The sequence below is a fragment of the Ictidomys tridecemlineatus genome, chromosome 11, assembly GCF_052094955.1.
Source record: "Ictidomys tridecemlineatus isolate mIctTri1 chromosome 11, mIctTri1.hap1, whole genome shotgun sequence".
Taxonomy (NCBI): Eukaryota; Metazoa; Chordata; class Mammalia; order Rodentia; family Sciuridae; genus Ictidomys; species Ictidomys tridecemlineatus.
In genome coordinates this window covers 103,856,291-103,872,900 of record NC_135487.1, presented here as the reverse complement: position 1 = coordinate 103,872,900, position 16,610 = coordinate 103,856,291, and the positions used below count along the sequence as shown (strand labels likewise).

The window sequence follows — 16,610 nt, the reverse complement described above, 5'->3', positions numbered from 1 at the left end:
TGGCCCCTGATCATTTTTCCAGCCTCAGCTTATTTATGACTTCCTGCTTCAAACACAACAAAATTAAACTTCTCTTGCAAAATAAGCCAAGTACTCTCACACTTTTGAGCTACCATGCATGCTCTTCTCTCTGCTTGGAATGACCTCCCAACACTTCCAAGCCCTTTCAATTAAGAATTTCCTGCCTGAACTTTAGATGTTGGTTAAAATGTCACTTCCTCTAGGCATCCTTTGCTAACCCTCGAGACAACTGAGCAGGCACTCTCCTCTTGCCTCCTAGAGTGATTTTCACATCCCTGTTTCTAGTGTGTAAGGTCCAAGAGCCATGGCTCTCGGGGTTTCCATTGTTTCCCTGTCCCTGAATAAGAGACCAAAGCAAACTCAATAAGAATTCTTTTCAATTAAACAATAGAAATTTATTTATTTGTTTATTTTTTACATTCTGTAGCCCAGAAGTCCAAGATCAAGGTGTGTGGGCATGCTGGTTTCTCCTGAAACCTCTGTCCTTGGTTTGTAGATAGCTACCTCCTCCTTATGCCCTCACAAGCTCTTTCTTTTATATGTGAGGATACCCGATGTCCCTTTGTGTGTCTAAACTTACTCTTCATTTTTAAAAATAATTTTAATTGACACATAATAATTGTACATATTCATAGGGTGCTGTGTGATCGTCCAACGAATGTTCAAATCAGGATAAATTAGCATATCCTTAAACATTTATCATTTCTTTGCATTGGGAATATTCAAAATCCTTTCTTCTAGCTATTTTGAAATATATACTAGATTATTGTTAACTATAGTTACCCTGCTGTCCTGTGTAACGCTATAACTTAGTTCTTCTACCTAGCTGTATTTTTTACCTATTCACTGACACTTCTCCACTCAGCTCCCTCAACTTCCCAGCCCCCGATAACCACTGTTCTACTCTCTACTTCTATGAGAACAAGATTTTTTGCTTCTACACATGAGGGAGAACATATAGTGTTTGTCTTTCTGTGCCTGGCTCAGTAAGACTTTTCAAATAAATAAATATCCATATCTCTGATTTTTTTTTTACTTCATGTTTGAGAAAATAACATTGCAGTATTACTTTTGTTTCATAATCAAAAAAAATATTCCTGTTACTTCATGGGATTCAAGATAAACTACTGCCTTTCTCTCTTCCTTCCTCTTTTCCCCAAAGCCTGTCTGTCAAGGGGATTGCCCTCATTGCATTTTGATGGAAATGTTCGTCAGTGCTTTCCCTATTTCAATATAACCCTCGAGCTATACCCAGTCCAGCTCAATCTCCTGAAATCAATATACAATATCTCAAAACCATGGCATTTTTGTCTGCAACACTTATTTGGCAATCAATCAAATGCCACCTTGTGATAGAGCTTCTATTCTTGCCTTAAACTATTCTAATCATGACTCAACATTCCACAGCTTTATAGCATGTCTCCCAACAATATTGTAAGTCTGCTTAGGACTTAGTCATTTTGGGGTCCCCCTCCTATCTTCTCCCCCCAAAATTAAGCACACCTAAAAGGGAAAATATTATTAAATAATTGTATTAATACATGAATCTTAAGTACCCAATACACTAGATTGGCTTTTGTTGTTATCATTTTTTGTTTGTTTTGTTTGGGGGCAGAATTGAAAGAGCTCACAGCAGTTGGCTTGGAATTTAAGAAGACCAAGGCAAATAACAAAACTTAAAATGGTCGGGTCTTAAGGCAGGGATCTAGAATTATCGAGAATAAATTAAGCCAGCCAAATATAATAAAGGCACACAGATAATTCAGCTGTTTTTGTTAGAACCCATGAATAGAAGAACTTGTCTGTAACTTGGAGGAAACAGTTTCCCAAAAGGTCTTCAACCCTCCACAGATCCCAGTGGAACAGCTAGGATTCTGGGGCCTCGACTGTCTTCAAGACCAGCTATAACTTATATTGCTTTGTTGTCCAAGACATTTATTATCTCTGGGCCTCGGTCTTGTCATATATTTGTAGATATTCTACTACTTGCTCTATCTGCCTCAACTCCTGTAGTAGTGATCAAACAGAGTTGGACACAGTGACACTTCAGAGGAATTCAAAGGCAAGCACAAAATGTGAAATATTAGCCTCATGATTATGGACCCACTAGCTAGCTTTCTTGGGCTTTGGCTTTTCATCCCACCTCCCACCCCCAGTCTGAAACTAGGACAGTGATGAGTTGAGCGTTTGGTAAAGTTTTGATGTCATGTACTTTCATAAAACCATGACATTGTTTACTGAGAGGAGACAGTGTGGAGAAAAAATGGAATCCTCTCCAGTTCATGGTCTTTTCTCTAGATCCTTTTCACATATAATCAAGTGTTGACTGTTTGTTTTTATTTCTAAAGAATTTATTGAACATCCAATCCACCACGTGCCAATATTGTGCTGGGTATTTATATAAGATGAATAAACTCTAATAGGACTTATTATGTGGGAGAAAAGATCCATAAACCCCTCAACATAACTCCTTCATATGTAAATCACAGTCAAAGCAGCATGTTAACTGCAAACGTGCAAGGAAGAGAGAACAGAGCATAACTTTAAAGTCAGGACTGATAATTATAGTTTCATTGCTATGTGAGAAGAACAATTCTTGAAATATGTACATCCTATGTCAGAAATAAGAAGGAGCATGGAATTGCTGAGGCTGACTTCACAAGCTGCTCTCAGTCACCTATGTCAATGAGGCACACAACCAGTATTTTAGTATTGATCAGAGTCATTCCCTTCCCCCATGAAAATGGGCAGGAGAGCTATGCCCCACCCCTGTCTCCATGCACTGCAAGATCTCAGGAGTTAATAGCACTTCAAGGGCAGGGGCCCTAACACTCTCAGGTTTGTTTCAGCACCAAGGACAGAGACACTGCAAAGACTTTGGCTTTTCAAATTGACTGTGGTTCAGTGAGTGAATTTAGAAATGCACTCGTTTTAAACCTGAAATTTATTTCACTTGTGATTACTTCTCACTAACTTGAATGGTCATATATCTGAAGCGGTGGGTCTCATTTTAATATTTTGCAGCCTTAGTGATCTGGACCAGGCTCAGTGCCTGCCCACTGTTCATGGTAGGGCTCACATTCTTGCTCACCTGCAGCCCAACTTCCTGGCTCTATGTCTACTGTTTAAAACCCATCTGTCAGCATCAAAAATTGTCTTTCCATGCAACAGTCTATTGTTTTCTATTCTATTTACAAATCACATTCCCGAGGGCTAATCCTGATGAATCCTATCAACACTGTAGAACACAATTCATCCCTGAAACCAGGGGAAAGAGAGATTAGATACCTAGATTATAGTTTGAACTAAACTAACTAGGTAAGGAATAATCATGCCAACAGAGCAAGATAAGAGAGGACGCAGGCTCAGTAAACTCTCTTCCATGAAAGGTTTTACAATACACTGTGAACTCCTTGAGGACAGGGACTCTATCTTTTCCTCACTCCGTTTCAAGTAGGTGGTACATGGCAGTCATCCTTTAAGTGCCTGTTAAATAAACTGTCATAATATATAGCTCACAGTCCCACATGAGTTTTATTTTATTCAAATGTGACATGACCCTTCAAGAAACCCATAATCTAATAAGTGAAACAGAGCCTATGTGTGCAAGTACAAAAGTAAATGGCTGCAAAACACAAGGCTATGCATTATGGGGAGAGGTAGTGCATACTCAGAATGGGGGTCCCAGGGAGAATAAAATTAAGTGGAGAAAGTGCTGACAAAATTCCCATCCCTGTCACCTGGAAAAATTAGTTAATCTCTGGTCTCCACTTTGTTATATTTAAAATGATGGTTCAGAGAGGACAAACAATTCCCTCTTCACTATATTCTCAAAGGAATCAAAGAACTTCCTTTCCTCCAAACCAATATAACTGGCAAGTTTTCTCTGCTTCCAGTCTATGTCTGCCCTGGGTCACTTGGATTTGGCCAACTGCTGAAGTGTCTCTAGCTTGACTGCCTCGTCCTGTCCCAGCGCTGCTGTTGTGATCCTTGGCCCTGCTTCTGATGTCACCTAGGAGAAGACCTGTATTCTTCCTCTGCTCTGTTTGTACTTACTGTGCTCAAGGACCACGTGGTCTCTACTCTACTCTGCCTATTTCTCATCACTCTCCAAGTGCTTTGGGGACCACACGGCCCAGGCCAGCTCTTCTCTGTGCACGTCCTATGATTTCCGTTCCATACTCCACATGTGTGGGAATCCAAGCCATTCTTCAAAGCACACTGAATAAAGCCTTGAACTCTCCTTTCTCCCTGTCTACCCCATAGCCCTTAACACTCTGTTCCTCTTTGCTCCCCTAATGCAGTGATTCTCAACCCTAAAGTCCCATTACAATTATCTGAAAAGATTATAAAAACACGAATTCCTGGATCTCATTCCAGACTAATTAAATTTGCACCCCTGGTGGTAGGGTCAGTTTATTACTAAAGCTTCCCAGATGATTCTCATGTGCAGCCAGGGTTGAAGACTTGGCTGCTCTTATAACTGTAGCTTCACTTCTCCTATCATGTTTGACATCCAATCATAAGCTCTTTGATGTTTAAGATTGTCCACTCATATTCTCATCTAGAACTCTGCCTTAACCAGAGTAGGGTGTTAATGAGTGATTACTGAATTGAATTCTACTAAGTTGAATTGATCAACATTGAAATAAAAAATATTTGGACACTGGTCCTAGGCGTGCAACCCATCAGCAAAGAGACACTGGCAGCTCACATTTTTTCTTTTGTCCTCAAGGCAAAGAAGAAAATTCTTGGCTCTCTCTACCTATACCGACCTGTCTACCTTTCTCTCTGCTCACCTGTACTCCTTGCTTCTCCTCATAAATATGGAAAGATATTAAGATAGGTCACAAAAGCCTGGTACACTGAATGGAGTACATTTCTCCAGAGGCAAAGTCACTGTGTGTTTAAAGGCATGATCCCATAACCCCATGCCCACTCCTCTTTAGCATGTCTCTACCTCATCCCTCTGGGCAGATGCACTGCAGTCAGTCCAAGCATCTGGGGGGCCTGTGTGTGTGTGTGTGTGTGTGTGTGTGTGTGTGTATGTGTGTGTGTCTCCCTCTATACCTTCCTCCCCAACCCCCTCTCTTTTTCTCTTCTTCTTGTGAGAGTCTTTTCTTTAAAGAGCTTTGGAGGGTGGGACTATTATAAGGTTCCTTTCCCTACTTTAAGAGAATATCATAAGTTTATCTGGAAAAAAAAAACCCAACTCACTTTCTCCAGTTCAGGTTTACAAGAAAGAAAGACTGGTAAAACTTGTCTAGAGATACTGACTCTAACCATCTTGTGTTTTATACAGCTACTATTCCTCAGGTGTTTCTTCTTCCCTACTCTATTATCATTATTATTATTACTCTATTAAGATGATTGGAAGACATGCTATTTTTGAGTCCCTGCCCACACTGCCATAGGGACCACATCTTCAACTTGAGCACATTATATGTTAAGCACAACAAGCCAAACTCAGGAAGTCAAGGGTTGTATGTTTTCTCTCCTATGTGAGAACAAGAGAGAAAAAAGGAAAAGAAAGATGGCCAGGGCGGTGGGGGGGGGGAGCTGAAGAATCTCATGAAATTCAAAGGGAGATCAGTAGCACAGAGTAAAGGGGCCTGGGGAAGGATATGGGGAGGGAAATACTGGGGAATGATATTGGTCAAATTACATCATTATATTGAAATGGACTCTTTGCTCTTCCGAGTGAGGCAGGCAGGCTGGGATGCTGTTAGAGCTTCCTCAGCTCCACCCCAGGCCACCCAGCGAGCAGTAACACTCATTAACAAACTGCTGGCAATTCCCTTCCAGGTTCTTGTCTGGTGAACTCAAAGAATGAAATTCGCAGACAATGGAGAATGAGTGTGAAAGAGCAAAATTTATTCAAATGAAAAGAAACAGAGCTCTTTTTGAGTGAGAGGGGTCCTGATAAAGGGTTGCCAAGGAAGTATATTAGTCTACAGGTTTATATGGCTGCTGGGTAGGGGCACTGTCTGATATTTATGCTAATCAGGTCAAGGAAAAATGTGTCAGGCTATTGGTCAGGCCCACAACGTTCTGATTGGCATGTCCTTTCAGTCACTGAGTTTGAAGTATTTTGTAGGCTTCCCTCAGGTCTGTTTTCCCTTTCCCCCTTTCTCTGGGACAAAGGAATCAGTCGGAAAATTTGGAATGTTTTTACAGGCAATCCATTTCCACAGAGCAGCCTGTAATTTCCATCTTACTTAGGGAAGGTTTCGCAGGGGGGCCACTGCTCTAACTGGCTGCCTCCATCTTACCATATATCTTACCTATTCAATATTTTGTGCATGTATGAATATGTAACAATGATTCCCACCACAATGTACAACTATAATGCACCAATAAAAAATATGAAAAAAAAGGAAAGGAAAAAAAAAACCATCGTCACTTCTTGTAGTCCTCATTTTTATCTTTGAAAAATGATAGCATTCACCTACATTGCCCAGGCATCTTTAAACTCAATAACTATCATTTGCAAATAACACTAATAAGCTTTGGGATTGACTTCCAAAATACTCGCCATATACCATCCCCAACCCCACGCTATGTACACAGCGCGGCACTCCAAACGCCTTCCTTGACTGTGGGAGGTGTGAAACGAACTTGAACTTCAGCAGTTATTTTGGTGCTTCCCAGAGGGCATGTGAACTTGAAAACAAAGCAGGTGAGGTGGAAACCCAACCCACATCCTGCCTCTGCCCAGAAACCCAGACAGAAGCAGGCACTCACATTAGCAGGTGCTGGAATATCTTTTGTGGAGGGACACAATTCAACAAAATGTCAATTTTCCATTTAGTTTCTATAAGTACAGAATCACAAAAAATTCCTGATGTAGTTGGAAGGATAATGAATACATAGTTCTTTCCTTCCCCACATATGCCATTGTCAGCAAATAAAGTGGTTGTTTCAGCCTCTAGGGACATTCATTGTATTGCTGAATACTAAAATCCCAAGATGCTTCCGAGACCATCTGCCTCAGCCACCTATGTCCTTCCTGACATTCCAAATCTGTGGCCACCCAGGGCCTATTTACACCCTCCCCTGCCAGGGAACTTGCTGGGGCCTATCCCTTCTGTACTGTGCTCTACCTCTGAAAGAGTCATTATACTGAACCTGAAGCTCTCAAATTCTGCTCCAAAGAGAGAGAACTAGTCTTGAGCTCCATAGAAAGTCTTCAGATATTTCAAGGGTTCAAGAGTGGTCCTGTGTCCTTTGCATTCTCTATCCCAGACCAAACAGCTCAGACTGATACACAGGGCCTGAGGGATGACCTGTGCAGAGCGGAGTGGGACGGTTGATCCTGCGTTTCTATGAGTGCCGTCAGATATTACGCCCACTCAGAAGACGTCTCTTCAGTAGAACTGTTCTTCTACAGAGGTGTGCTCACTCCCTGTTCACGTGTACACACAGTCAAGTATGCATCATGATCAGTTCATGCACTTAACATTGATTTCAGTTAAGGCATTTTTAGGAGCTTTCATTATCTTACTTAATACTCATGAAAAGTCTGGGAGGGACAGTCACTTTTTGTCCTGCTTTACTAATAAGGAAATCAAGGTATAGAAAGACTCTTTAATCATAAGTCTGTGGGTTGTAGAGAAACAGGCTCAAGTCTATGTGTTTTGATTCCAAGTGTACTTTTCAACACATTGAACTACCACATCAAAATTACTATTTATAATTCCCAGTTTGTTATAATGATGAGTTGGACACTATCTATATAAAGCAAGCATCTAGCCCTATCAAAACTTTGGCTTTGTCCATATGCATAAGTGAGAAGTGCAGTACATTTTCAGGTCCAGAGTAAATTTTACCTTTCTTTCCTCCCCCTCCCCTTCCCTCCCCTCCCCTTTTCTTCTCTCTCTCTCTCTCTCTCTCTCTCTCTCTCTTTTTTTTTTTTTTTTTTTTGGTAATGGAGATTGAACGCAGGGATACTTTACCACTGAACTATATTCCCAGTCCTTTTTATTTTATGTTAATTTGAGACAGTGAGACAGGGTTTTCCTAAATTGCTTAGGACCTCACTAAATTGCTAAGGCTGGACTTGAACTTGCAATCCTCCTGCCTCAGCCTTCTGAGCCACTGGGATTACAGTCTTGGGCCAGCACTTCTCACTAAATTTACCTTTCAAAGGAATCTTTTCCATGGTTACATTCAATAGTGTTTATACTTGCAAAGTTAAGATATGAGGTCACTTCTCAGTGACACAGGCATTTCTGCTTCATTTATTTCTTCTGTGTTATATTCTGCCAAGCACTTGGAATGTAGAAATAAGACATAAATTATTTATTATCATTAATGAGTTTTTAAAATACAGTGGAAACAGTATTCAATCCCTCCCAAATAAAACTCATTCAATATTCCCAATAACCCTATAATGTAGGTATTATTATTATTATTATTATTATTATTATTATTATTGAAACTATAAGAAAATTGAGAGTTAAGGGTTAAACAAGTGACCTAAGTTGATTAAATTATGGTCTGTGAGCCAGTTTAAGAGATATCTTTCTGTACTGTACTGTGGAAATATATAAAACATAATAACAGAAAAAACGAGTTAGAAAATAATAATAATAAATAATATTTGAAATTTGAGAAAAAAACATTATTTTACAACACTCATTTAGAAAATACTGGAAGAAAATATATTAAATCCTCCATAATGGGGGTACATTGAAATTTTATGTAGGGAAAGTTTTACTTTTCATGTTAAAGACAGTCCTAGAACTTTTTTATCTTTTCATATGAATGAGTGTTTCATTGCTTACACAGCCAGTACAAGGCACAGTGTACATGAAACTCAGGTCTGACTGTCTTCAAAACCCAAACTCCTAATCATTGCGCTGAACTGATACATGCCAATAAATGACAGCATTTGCCAATAAAATGCTCCATTTCTCTGAGCTGAGTGTACTTCCCTGTGGAAAGAACAAGAAGCCATGGACGAACTCCTCTTTAGATAATCAATCTAGGACAATATGGCCTAAGGACTGGGTGATGCAAAAGTCCACAGGAAGTACACACAGGTGTCTGGGTTCAGGGGATGATCATAATCAGCACCCTAGATCCCCATAGAGACTGTAATCTTCACATTCTTCCCTCTCCTCCCAAAGCCGGGAGAGATTTGGGAGGGGAAAAAAAATTAATAAAAGCAGGTCAGGTTCCTTTGGGTCATTTAACATAACAAATCAGCCTCAAGGAAGAGCTTTCCTGGACAGAAGAAAAAAAATATAAATGCCATTGAAAAATTCATAGGTCAAACTTTCCATCTTCATCGAGTCTCCCCAAGGCCCTTGGTGGATAAAAATAACTATAACCAGTTCCCTCTCCCTGGCCCTCCTCCGCCGTTGCCTACAGCGCCCCCTGCAGAAAAATGGCTCTTCCTGCACTTTCTGAGGGAAGTGGAAAAGCAAGCCCTTAGACTGGCTGGACCTTCCATGGCTCTCTACACAAAGTGTGTTCAACAGACCAGTTAGGTCCACATCATCCAGGTCAGGGGTCAGAGTCAAGTTCAGTTTGTCCTGAGCACTGCACATTTTTGTCAGCGAGGTTTACAGCGATGTATGCCACACTCATTGATTTATGTATTGTCAAGGGCTGCTTTGGCACCACCACCTTGGGGTTGAGTAGTTGCAACAGAAAGCATATGACCCACAAAGCTATTTGGTCCTTTAAAGAAAAACTGTCTTTCCAACTCCTGGCCTAGGAACTCATTAGAAATGTCAAACCTCAGGCTCCACTCGGATCCCTAGGGGACTCCTAAGTGCACCGAAGCTTGAAGAGCAATTGCACTGTTCTGGAGGTCACTAGACCAGCATTCCGCCTCCGCACCCTCCTTAGGAGGTGTGCAGCCTGAAAAGGATGTTCTGAGACTTTAGGCGCCTAATGGCACCCTGGAGCAGAAAATAAGGAAAACACATCTATCAATAAAAACTGGGGGTGGCAGGGTGCTAACCAAAGTCTCTGAAGGCTGCTGACTCCACCCAACCTGTAAGAATGATACAGATCTTCAAAAACCAAAACGGCATAAGCCAGTGAAGAATCCTCTTTTTCACTGACCTCACAACAATTGCTTTTTTTTTTTTTTTTTCCCATTCTGAACACAATTGCTCTCTGGGAAGAAAACTTGCCTTAGAAAGAGGTTCCGTGAGGCTGATAGGCACTCCCAGGGCGAGACAAACACAGCCCATCCCTGGAGGATACGAACAGACTTCTAGCACTAGCCTTAGAAGGAAGGGACTTCGAATTGGAGTCAGTCCCAAGCAGTGACTCAGTGTTTCAGGGAGCAGGAACGTGCTTGGGGTCAGGGAGGCCCATGGCCTTCTCTATCCTGTTTGGCTCCCTTCCACTGGGGGCAGACTGCAGGAATGTGATAAGGAGGGTTTGCATGGAAGAGAGAGGAAAAAGACCCATGTGTCTGGGAATCGCCTGACCGGGCTTCTTGAAGCAATGCCCACTTCAAAAGCCATGCTTCCAGTGACCCCTCAGGGTTGGGCTTTCCTTGTCCTATGCAGGAAGCTCCTAGGGGTCCCTGAAGAATAAAATGGAGATTTTTGTCTAAGGCAGACTTCCTTGCCAGAAAACAATCAAATCCAAAGTGAAAAACCAGGAACATGTGGTCAGTTAAGAGGGGAATTCCCTAGCCACCCAAACTTTACCTCTGCTCAGACTCCCATTTTCTGTACTGAGCCCCCAATCCCACCCCCCTCTTCTGCCTCTGGACTCTATAGATGTCCACTTGAGGCCCAGCTTTGACCTGGGTATGAGCTGCTCTTTCAGACCATGATATGGCCTTCTGTCCTGGTGATGAACCCTCAATGAATTTAGGTAATTCCTTTCTGGCTTAGCAGGCCTCAGAGAACCCTCCCACCTGCCACCAATTTCCATATCATTTCAACCCCTTCCAGAAAAGCAAGGTGGCTTGAGTTGGAGGTTCATTTCCGTTTGTCATCAGCAAGGCATGACCTGCCTCTATCTCTATTCCCAGTTCCAAATTCAGTCTTCAAAACCAACTCATCTTGCTCTGTTATCCCCCACTCCTACCCCACCACCATCACCATCACCAGCGGAACTGCCTGGTGCCAATTGAGGGGGGATGTGAAAAGGAGTAGAATTCCCTTCCTAGGAACCTGCATGCTCTTTGAAGTTACAGAGTCACATGCAGATATCTAGGGAGGGTTTATTGTGGAAATGGCTGGATTTTCCTAATCTTTCCAATTTCACAGGGACCAAAGCCCCCTTCTCTGGGGCTTCTTCAGGACTCAAGGACTCTGGCAGCTGCTGGTTATTTTGTGGGCTGGGAATAGGGCATTTCCTTTAATTTGCCCATATTCTTCTCTGGCCTATGACCAATTTTCCTAACTCTAGAAAATTGCACTCCTGGTCAGCGTTTATGTGGGCTCAGCTGTGTGCATCCTGCTAATTACTGGCAGCAAATGTTCTTGCGCAAGCATTTTGTCCCCCTACTCAGCCTCTTCCTTGGCATTCTGCCTCCTTGTGAGTGATTCTTGGGTCACGTGTTCTTACGCTGAACATTCTCACAGGTCCTTCTTTCCCTGGTCACCCTCAATCCTTCCCTCTACGCTCTCGGATGGAGCCCAGGGACCTGGCTGTGGGGAGGCCCAATTACTGATGGAGTCGGGTGGGTGCTGAGATGCCAGTGGGAACAGCAGGTAAAAGCCAAGATCAGTGAGGACTGCAGGGAAGAGGGCCGGGAGGGAGCAGGCTAGTTCTCCTCTGAGCTCCAAGCATCTCTTGCCTTTGATTTATGGATGAGAAAAGCCACCTAAATTAAAGAGCTGGCTTTGCACTTATTATTTGTCTGATTTCAAAAATATTAATTGCACTCTCCAAGGATTTTATCTGAAAAATGGAAGAGTAGGATCTACCTTGTAAGATTGCTGTGAGTTAAATGAGGACACACATAAAACATACTACAGGACATGGACCACAATAAATCTTTAAGGAAAGGATGGTTCTTCATCCTGCAGATTCTTTCTCTACTTTTCTCCAGTGCTCTCTCCAGCGTATAATCTCCCTCAAAGAATAGGATGGTTGCATCAGTTTATCCCAGTGTCCTTACCCTCTCTTTCCAGAGTGGACCCTGAGTCACTGAAGGGGTAGAAAGCAAGGAAAGTTCTAGGAGTAGCAAGTGGTAGGTAAACGAATAATACTAAGAGCAACCACTTACGGAAGGTTATTATTTATCCTCACAGCACCCCCAGTAGTTAAAGAGTTAAGGATACTGATGTTCTGCCAAGTGAATAGTGTGTCCCAAACCACACAGCAGGCTGGCTCCAAAGCCCAGGTCTCTTTTTATTATAACTAATGATCCTAAGAAGCTAGGATTATGTAGAAAGGGCTTAGAAGGAGACAGAAGGTACATGGAGAGAAGAAGGAAAGTGGGTAAGATGGGAGAGAATAGGAGGGTTTGGAGGAGGAAGGAGTGAAGCAGGTGGGCGTTCCAGAGCTTCAGAAAGGCAGGAAGTGGGTGCACTGGTGCATGCCCTCACAGATGGATCCCTGTGTATGCTCAGCTCCCCAACCTGGCTGCAGCAGCCACTGTGTATGCAAAAGTCCAGGGCTCCAGTGCCCTGATGCTCCTGGGAACTGAGTGCAGGTACAGAAAGATATGGCGAGTCCTCTTTGTGCCCTTTCAAAGGCAGGTGAAAGAAATAGGGACAAATTATCGTCCAGGATGGGAGTGGGAAGAGAGCAGACCCAGGCTGACACTTCAGGACTAAAACAGAGATCAGATTTGAAGACATACTGGTTATTCCTCCTCTTCTTTAAGGGATGGATATAGCCAGCCCTTCTTCTCTCCCCCTTCTTGAGAACTGTTCTGATGGGCCAGGAGTCATCCTGCCTAAAGCCAGAAAAGCGAGGAGTAGCCTTGTAGTCAGGTTTCCGTGCCCAGCCTGGACCCCGGCTCCCAGCCTGCTAGCCTCAGTTCAAGTCAACAAGCATCCCTTAAGGCACATCTCCACAGAAGCCTCCTCCCCAAACTCTCCACATTCCAGGACAGAGTCACCCCTCATCTGGACCCTGTCTGTGATCTGTTGGCTTTGCAATCACTCAGGTATTTATTGTCCTGTCTGGGTGCTCCCAGGAACCTCGAGCATCTTCAGGGCAGAGGTTGTATGTGACTCATTAGGTCTGAGCTCCCAGCACTGTGTCAATCTCAGAGCAGAAGTTCAGTGAGCGTGGGGTTTGCTGACCACCTACTTAGGGTCTGGCACTGGGGACACAGAGATGGAAACTACACACTGCTTACAAGTTGCTAACAGCCCAGTGAGAGGAATTTTTTTAAATACTCATGCAGGGGCTGGGGTTGTGGCTCAGGGGCAGAGCGCTCGTCTAGCACGTTCGAGGCCCTGGGATCGATCCTCAGCACCACATAAAAATAAATAAACAAGATAAAGGTGTTGTGTACAACTAAAAAATAAAATATTTTTTAAAAAAATACTCATGCAAACACTGGGCCCCCTGGCAGGAAGAGTTTACTATCCTCACTATCACCAACACCAGAACAGAGTGGAACCTTTCCTGCAGGTTGGTGGCTTACCAAACAAGCATCCCTAGGGTACTACTAACAGCTACAGGTCCAGCCCTGCCAGCTCTTTAGCCTGAGCCCTGTTTAATTTCTGTGCCTCTTATTCTTCCTGTGCCTCTGAGGTTGGCCAGACCAGCCCCAACCTGGAAAATCAGGAATGGATAATCCAACGCTCCCCTTCCCGACTCCCCACCATGACCAGCATCCGTGCTCCCAAAAGTGAGAAGCCAGGCAAAAAGGGGGACAGATTTAGGACACGGAGGGTAGAGGTCACATTTATAAACAGTCTTTATGTCTCCAGGGGTATTCGTGAGCCAAAGCCAAGCTAACGACTTCTCTAGTATCTGGGATGTGTCTGCCTTGAGAGTAAAGGGGAAGGAAAAGCGGTCAAAGTCTTGCTGCGAGACATCACTCTCCTCTTAAAGGCCCTCCAACATGTTTATATAAAGATCCACAGAAGAAAAAAACGATTTTGAGGCTTTGTTTCCATTACCTTTCAAAGAGATATTGTTCTGGGCACAGAAGCAGAAGCTGCTGGAGAAACCAGAGAGATGCTATAAAGGGTCTCACTCCAGGGGGAAACCCAGCAGCCGAATAAAATGCTTGGAAAAGAACAATTTAGGGTTTGAAAGAAGACTGAAGCAAAATTAGCATCTCTCCCTGCCCTACTCCTTTCTTCAACCAATGCAAGCTATTCCAAGATCCTTGCTGCACATTTATCAGTTGGGCTGAAAAGAGAAGAGAGAGAGATGTGTCTAGAAAATCACTGGAGGAAGAATTGGGAGAACTTTATGAAGCCGAACCTTGTTAAGAATTCAGACTTGGAAATTATAGAGATACATGGACTCAAATCCTGGTTGTGTCACCTATGAATTAGGTGGCGCTGGGAATGTTATCTAAACTCTGTTAACGTTCATTTCCCCATTGATAAAATGGGTGATGTGCTCTAGAGGATCAGCTGAGGCAATGCCAGCAATCAGTACTTATTATTATTACCTGACACATTAAACCTACTCTGGACCTCGCACCATGAAAGGTGTTTCAACAGAGAGCATTTAGGAAGAAGGTTTTGGAATGAGAGGGCTTCAGTAGGTTCTCTGGAAAGCTGGGCCACACATTACCAACCCCCTGGACCAATATAGTATTCCAAGATTCCCTGCTTTCTCCTCAACCAATTCTGCTCTCCCTGCAGAAGGCTTAAGAAAGCAAAACAAGGCTCTCTCTCCTCCTTGGGGTATGGCTTATAGTCATAGCCCAACCCTAGAACATCACAAAGTTAACTCATAAATAATCTTCACTCCAGGCCTTTGCAAATAAACCTTTATAAACTTTTCAGTAAAAGGAGTCTTCTAAAGATTGTTCCTTCCTCCAAACAAGTAGAGAAGGTGTTATCCATCACTGGATGGGATACCAAAGTGAGAGAGTTCAGGTAAAAAGTGTCCTTGGCCCTACATAAAGGAGGAGTTCCCACAGAAGAGGGTTTGATGATAGAAAGACATGAAGACTTTAGTTTTTTTATACTTATTTTTTAGGTGTATATGGACACAACACAATGCCTTTATTTTTATGTGGTGCTGAGGATCGAACCCATGTCCTGCCTGTGCTAGGCGAGCGCTCTACCACTGACTCACAATCCCATCCCCAAGACTTTAGTTCTTAACCCTGCCTTTTTTTTTTTTTTTTTTTTTTTTTGGTACTGGGAATTGAACCTAGGTTTTTGTTTTGTTTTGTTTTGTTTTAATTTTGAGACAGGTCTCACTAAATTGCTGAGGGCTTCAATAAATTTGCTAAGGCTGGCCTCAAATTTGCAATCCTTCTGCCTCAGCCTCCTCGGTTGCTGGGATTACAGGGCTGTGCCACTGTTTCTGGCTCTCAGGCCTGTTTCTGAGAAGAGTCAGAGGGGCTGAGACTTTAACTGCTCTCTTTCCTCCTCTTCCTCAAATCTTGCTTTGATGACGGTTGTTTACATTTGAGTCAAAAAATAAGCTAATAAGTTATGGTCCCCAGGTCACTTGCAGGCGAACTCCTTAGTGTTTTTGTTGCATGCACAAACTGGTCAATAATTGAAGACAGCAAGTGGAGGAAGTAATTGAAGGCAGAAACTATTCCCTCTTAGCATCATGCCCCATGCATCATGGAGTATGCATAACCTAGAACCAAAGTGAGGTAGACTCCGATGCCTCAGGAGAGGCTCCTCTCTGGCCTTATCAAAGGTGGTACAGAGGAGAAACAGTGAGAGAGCCCTGAGGGAGATGGGGAGCTCAGGCAGACTCCCTCCCCAGCCCTACTCATCACTTCTCCTCTCTTAACCTAATATAGTCTCTCTCATTGTGCTTCTTATCCAATTTTCTAACCAGTGGCTTTGAAGTTACCTTGTAAATATTTTTCAAAGCTCATTAGGCAGCAGAACATTCCCTCTGCCCACTGAGCAAGCATTAGGCTGACATTTCTCAGGGCCTTCAGTACTCTCTACAGTCCTCCTGCGTCCTCCCCTAAGCTCAGAAAACAGGCCTCAGGCATCTGCCTGCTGCAAATACAGATCCAGCCTCTGTAGGCGGGGGTCCCGCGGGGCAACCCTACGTGAGACAGAGACCAGAGGCAGAGCCTGCCAGATTCCTTTTAGGGTTTTCTACCTGATTAATGAACACTCCAGGAAGGCGGGAGGAGGGAACCGAAAGGAAAATAATCATAGAAAAAAAAAATCACCACCTTGTATTTGCATATATAGTTCTTTATATTTTCCACATTTCTTGTCTTGTTTTCATATCTGTTCTCATTTCCTAAAGCTGACATAACAAAGTATCATGAACAGGAGGCTCAAAGCAACAGAGGTTTATTCTTCTGTAGCTCTGGATGGTGGCAGTTGGAAATCAAGGTACCTGCAGGGCCATTCTCCCCCGGAAGGCTCTTGCTACTGTCAGTGCATGGCTTCTTTCCTATGTGTATCTCTGTGTGGCTTTTCATTGTTGTTCTTGTTTTGGTTTGGTTTTTGGTTTTTGTACTTTGATACCCAGGGGTG

At 43.0% G+C, this 16,610-nt stretch overlaps 1 protein-coding gene across 2 annotated transcripts in view; it reads right to left on the bottom strand.

Annotated features, from left to right (window-relative positions):
• The window catches only part of LOC110599469 (uncharacterized), a 92,634-nt gene that overhangs the window by 28,083 nt on the left and 47,941 nt on the right, over positions 1–16,610 (bottom strand). The gene's annotated exons all lie outside the window — the stretch shown is intronic.